The 5,642-nt window shown below is 48.7% G+C and overlaps 1 pseudogene; it reads left to right on the top strand.

The window, feature by feature from the left end:
- LOC115064678 overlaps window positions 1-3,781 on the top strand; it is a 19,371-nt pseudogene extending 15,590 nt beyond the window's left edge.
- Window positions 3,782-5,642: the final 1,861 nt, after the last annotated feature.

The following is a 5,642-nucleotide window of genomic DNA, read 5'->3' as shown; positions in this document are numbered from 1 at the left end:
CTCTGCCTCTGCCTCTGCCTCTGCCTCTGCCTCTGCCTCTGCCTCTGCCTCTGCCTCTGCCTCTGCCTCTGCCTCTGCCTCTGCCTCTGCCTCTGCCTCCTGAGTGCTGAGATTAAAGGCGTGCACCACCACTGCTGATGAAAGACTCCTTCTTAAGCCCTACCTCCTGCTCCTGAATTGGGCTCTCTCCTGGAGGCAAAGGCTGCCCTGGCAGAGACATAACAGGCCACGAGGCTCTCTAGAGCCTGAACCTCATGCCTAGTGGCTTCTCCCTCTGCACTGGCCTCAAATCAGAAAGAAGGGTCATTTGGACATTTTGTCCTGGAGTCCATCTATTTATCTGGCACCACTGGCCAGCCTGTAACCAGGCAGCCCGAGGGGGGCATTATGGGGGCCAGATCTGTGGTAATCATCAGCTGTGAAGGTTGTGCAGGGGAATTTCCTCTCTGATCCCAACATCCTTGGGCCCACACTCAGGACCACCCACCAAAATGTCTTCCCCAAATGCAGAAGATGATCCACCCAGCAGTGTACAGAGTCCTTACAGACCAGGGACAGAAAGCACAGGCTTGAAAAATTTATTGTCTCTGCAGGGTCCACAGCTCCCAAAGGACCAAAGAGCCCATCTGACAGCTATGACAGAAACATCACACCGGGTTGGTCCTCTGGCTGTGGGTAACAAGCTGAGGGGACAGACTGGGACAGGGTCATGCTCAGCAGTATGTCCAGAGGCTGTGCAGCCAGGTGTAGTGGCCGCTGCTCCCAGATGCTCAGAAAGCCCTCCAGCAGACGAAGACAAGCTGCGGCTTCTGTCCATCCCGAGAACAGAAGCTGCTGTGATGGGCAGGCACATTATTTTTAGACCCAGCGAGCTCTTTGCCACGTGGTCTGGTGTCTGAGCGGGCAGCTCCAGGAGTGAGGAGCAAGTTGTGAACAGTCACGCTGGTCCACGCTCCCACAAACTGAGAGGTCTTTTAAGGAAATCCCTCCCCGTGGCGGGGCTGAGTCATCTGGCTTCCATCTCTGGCTCCTTAAATAACCGGAATCTCAAATTAGCCATGAAGGGGGAAAAAAAAACAATCATGAAACTCTTTCTTTATTATAAAAAGGAAGACAAAAACCCAGGAGCTGACATGCAGGGCAGAGGCTGCTCCATTTGTCAGCATTAATCTCGCTTCCTGCACTCGCAGGAAGATTTCCTCTCTTCCTGGAAGGTGCCGTGGAGTTGGAGCAGAATGAGAAGAAACTGGGGAAGGAGCCTCAGTAATGGCCCGTCTGTCCATCGCTGCCCCAGGAATCCTCAAGTAAAAAAGTCTCCTAAACACTGGCTGGCAGGAGATGCAAATGGGAGGTATTTTTAGGGCATATTAAAGCACCCGAGCTGTAATTTGCAGACTGAAGCCTGCCCCTCCCCTCCTTGCTGAAAGCTATGGGAGAGGTGGCTCCTGCTTTTAAAAACCCGGCTTTGGGAGTGACTTGGCTGTTCCACACAGGAGGAAAGTATGCTCATTGTGCATGCAAACAATACCACAGGCTACAAGACAATGCAGCAAGGAGGGAAAAAGGAAAAAAAAAAAGTCACTGCTGGTCTTGCCTAGGAATTTTACCCATTCACAAGGGTGAGTTGGGTGTGGCCCAGTACTGACTACCAGAGGGAGACAGAGGGACAGGACCAAAGGTCTCCTTCAGTTCCAGAAGAAAAGCAATGGTGAAAAGCTAAAGGCCACTGCACATCACATCTATAGATCTTGCCACGACTCAGGGGGGTTACTCTGTGAGATCCTCAGGACAGCCAGAAAGCCATGACAAGGTCTGCAGAGGGTACCAGCTTAGCAGTTCTTCCAGAGATGACCTTGGCCTTGGGTCAGAACAAGAGAGGACAGATGGACCTGTGATAGATAAGGGATCCAGAAACAGGCCAAGGGCACTGGGATCTACCTAGGACAAAGGGAATGTTGCACATCTCTGGGGAAGAGTCCTTGGGGGGTGTACTCTGGGCATGCGTGAGGAGATGAGACTGACCTCTTTCCTTCATACTTGGGATCGGATGTGAGACATGAGGTCATACGTGTTGGGAGAAAGCAGGGGCCTTACCTGCATATGGGAAGCAGTGCTCTCATCGTGGCTCAAAGGAAGGACCACGGACATGAGAGAAAACCCTTTAGAACAACTTTTAAAAATGTGACAGGCTAGAGAGATGGCTCACTAGTTAAGAGCGCCTATTGCTTTTGCAGAAGACTCAGGTTCGGTGGCCAGCACCCACAGGGTGACTTATACCCATCTGTAACTCCAGTTCCAGGGAATCTGATGTCCTCTTCTAGCCTCTGTAGGCACCAGACCCTCAAACGGTATACATGCATACCTGCAGGTAAAACATTCATACACATAAAAATAAAACAAAATAAATCTAAGAAAACCATATACAAGTAGCCAGGCTTTTAAATACTAGCACTGGGGTGGTAGTGCAGGCAAAGGCAGGTCTATCTCTATGAGAGTTTGATGCTAGCCTGGTCTACATAGTGAGTTCCAAGACAGCCTGGGCTATGCAGAAAGATTCTATCTCAAATAAATAAATAAATAAATAAATAAATAAATAAATAAATAAGGCTAGCCTGGTCTACATAGTGAGTTCCTGGTCTACATAGTGAGTTCCAAGACAGCCTGGGCTATGCAGAAAGATTCTGCCTCAAATAAATAAATAAATAAATAAAGCTAGCCTGGTCTACATAGTGAGTTCCAAGACAGCCTGGGCTATGCAGAAAGATTCTGTCTCAAATAAATAAATAAACAAATAAATAAGGCTAGCCTGGTCTACATAGTGCGTTCCAAGACAGCCTGGTCTATGTAAAAAGACCCTGTCTCAAACAAACAAATATTAAAAAAGAAAAGAAAACCATAATAACTAATATAAAAAACAACTAAAGTACCAGGAGGAAATATTTGTGATGTATGTGACAAGGTAGGAAGTCATAGAAATCTGGGACAAAGAGCAGAAGGTGAAATGTAAGGAAAAGAGACAAAGGAGATGTTGCTGTGGGCCGTCAGCAGGAAGAGGTCCAAAGTAGAAGGTCAAATTGGGTGTGGTGGCACAGGTTTGTGTAGAGACAGTTTAGGAGTTTTGGTTTCAGAAATATTATAAGTATATGTTTTTAATTTCATTCCAGGTGTGGGATACAGGACTGCTTCAGAGTGTCCACAGCATCTGACTATGATTTGCCCCATGCTCCAGCAGAGATTTTACCACCTTCAGGTAGTTTGGGCAATCGTGTGACATTTGGAAGTCTGGGGACTTTTCAGTGCGAGGGTCCTAAAGTAGTGGTGTTTTTTGGGTTATCTTTGCACATGGGCTCCACTGCCTAGTGCCCCATTGCACCAACGACCTTGCACCCTTGCACCAAAGACCCATTGCACATCAGTGAGCCCTGAAGCACAGCAGCTATCCCTTCCAGTGGCTCACTTGTGGCTACCCATGACTACAATCCAGGATGCCTGGACTCCTTGTCCAGCAACAACTCCGGCAGAAGTGCCAAGTACCCAGGGGCCACCATGCTCCACTCTCCCCCCTGGTCTTCCCAAGGCCGACCCCAGCCACTGGTAGGCCAGCTTCTTTTTCGGGAAATCCACCCTCCCATTCGTGGCTACAGTGTTGGAATCACCTGAACACCCGGCAGAATCTCCCCAGGCCTCCAGAAGCCCAGTCGCCTGTGGCCTGACTCCTAAGACCATGAAGATGTAGCCGGTCATCCATCCTGGCCAGACCAACCCCAGGGCCCAGTCCTGACCTGTCCAAAAGCAGCCTGCCCAAGCTCAAGTGGTGCTAAGCCAGAGCCCACCCTCTCAATCCTCCCTGTAAACTAGGAAAGCTGAACAACAGACACCAGCAGGAGCTGGAGAGGGCCCCCCTCTTGGTTCACAGCACTGAGTTTTCCTGACCCCATAACTGTGTCTTGCACAAAGCAGAAAATAAACTCACAGCAGCCTCTCCCCACCAACCCCCCCTCCCCCCAAAATGCTAGAGCTCTGAGAAGAGCTGGGTGGTTGATTGATTGTTGGTTGCTGTTGGTCATGGTTTGCTAAGCAGTTGTGTGCAAAGAAGAGACAACAACAACAATAAGAAATTAGATATGCAGATGGCGAAGATCAAACTTGCCTTAGGAAACTCAACACCCTTCATCGACAGTAAGTAGTTTAATGATGACATCGTCTCTTTTCCAACCCTTGGCTTTTTTCAGGGATCTCTTTCCTTTTCTCTCTATCCCTTTTTCTCTCTTATCTAATGTTAGGGGGCTGAAAGGGTAGAAGAAAAGGGTGTAAGAAAGAAGAACCCACAAAATAGCCATAGCAAACTACAGGCTTGTCATCTCAGCACTTAGGGGGTGGAGGTCAGAAGGTCAGGGGTTCATGATCATCCTCGGCCACAGAGAATTCGAGAGCAGCACGGACTTCACGAGACAGACACAAAAACAGTAACAGAAAGTCAAACAGAAAAGCGTAAGATCAATATGCAAAACCAATTGCTTTTCTGCTATCAAGAAACAATTAGAAATGGATTTTAAGGGTGTCATTTACAGCACCAACAAGTGCATAAGATCCCCAGGCTAACTAAAAGATGTGCAGAGCTTCAAGGGTTGGTACCTTCTGTAGCTTTTGTCATGGTTCCCTGGCTGTCTCTGAGGCTCTCACAGAGTAACTTCCATGACTCATGGCCGTGATTCATGTGTGTGAGAGGCTCAGTGGCCTTTTATTTCTCTCCTTTGCTTTTCTCCTATGAAACTGAAGGAAACCATCAAATTATCCCTCTGTGTCACACTGAGAGTTGGTACTGGACCACACTCTGAAAACTGCCAAACAGCTGTGATGGTTTGAATGCGCTTGGCCCAGGGAGTGGCACTGTTAGGAGGTGTAGTCTTGCTGGAGTGGGTGTGGCCTTGTTGGAGTAGGTGTGTCACTGTGGATGTGGGCTTTAAGACCCTCCTCCTAGCTGCCTGGAAACCAATCTTCTCCTACCAGCCTTCAGATGAAGATGTAGAACTCTCAACTCCTCCTGCACCATGCCTGCTTGGACGCTGCCATGCTACTGCCTTGATGATAATGAACTAAACCTCTGAACCTGTAAGCCAGTCCCAATTAAATGTGTGTGTGTGTGTGTGTGTGTGTGTGTGTGTGTGTGTGTGTGTGTGTATTGCAATCTAAGTCATCTGGGAGTGCAGTGGCATTTATGTCCATGGTCCTCTAACATTCATAGGCTACAATCTTAAGCCCCAAGGTAGTAGAATTAGGAGGAGATTTGAACTTGAGGATGGAGTCATCACTGGGTTTAGTGTCTGTATAGAAGGGACTACGGAGAGCCACACAGCCCCCTTCTTCCACATAATGGCATAGCAGTGAAACAGAACACAGGCAGTCACTAGACACCAGGTCTGTAGTCTCCATGACCTTAGACCTCCAGGCTTCTGAACTGAGAGGAGCTCATTTCTATGTCTCCACTTGTATTCTCCTCGCCATGCTTCTCCACAGGAGCCTGTGAAGCGAGGCTTTGAGTGGGCAGCCAAGCAGAGAAGGGTCCCTGCTGGACCCCTGGGCTATCTCTGGGGCTATTTCCATGTTGGCTTATTCCTGAAATGTCGGGTTGGTTTAACGTT

This window comes from Mus pahari, chromosome 9 (assembly GCF_900095145.1).
Source record: "Mus pahari chromosome 9, PAHARI_EIJ_v1.1, whole genome shotgun sequence".
NCBI classification, from domain to species: domain Eukaryota; kingdom Metazoa; phylum Chordata; class Mammalia; order Rodentia; family Muridae; genus Mus; species Mus pahari.
The sequence above is the reverse complement of the archived record's forward strand: the minus strand, read 5'-3'. Positions and strand labels throughout refer to the sequence as shown.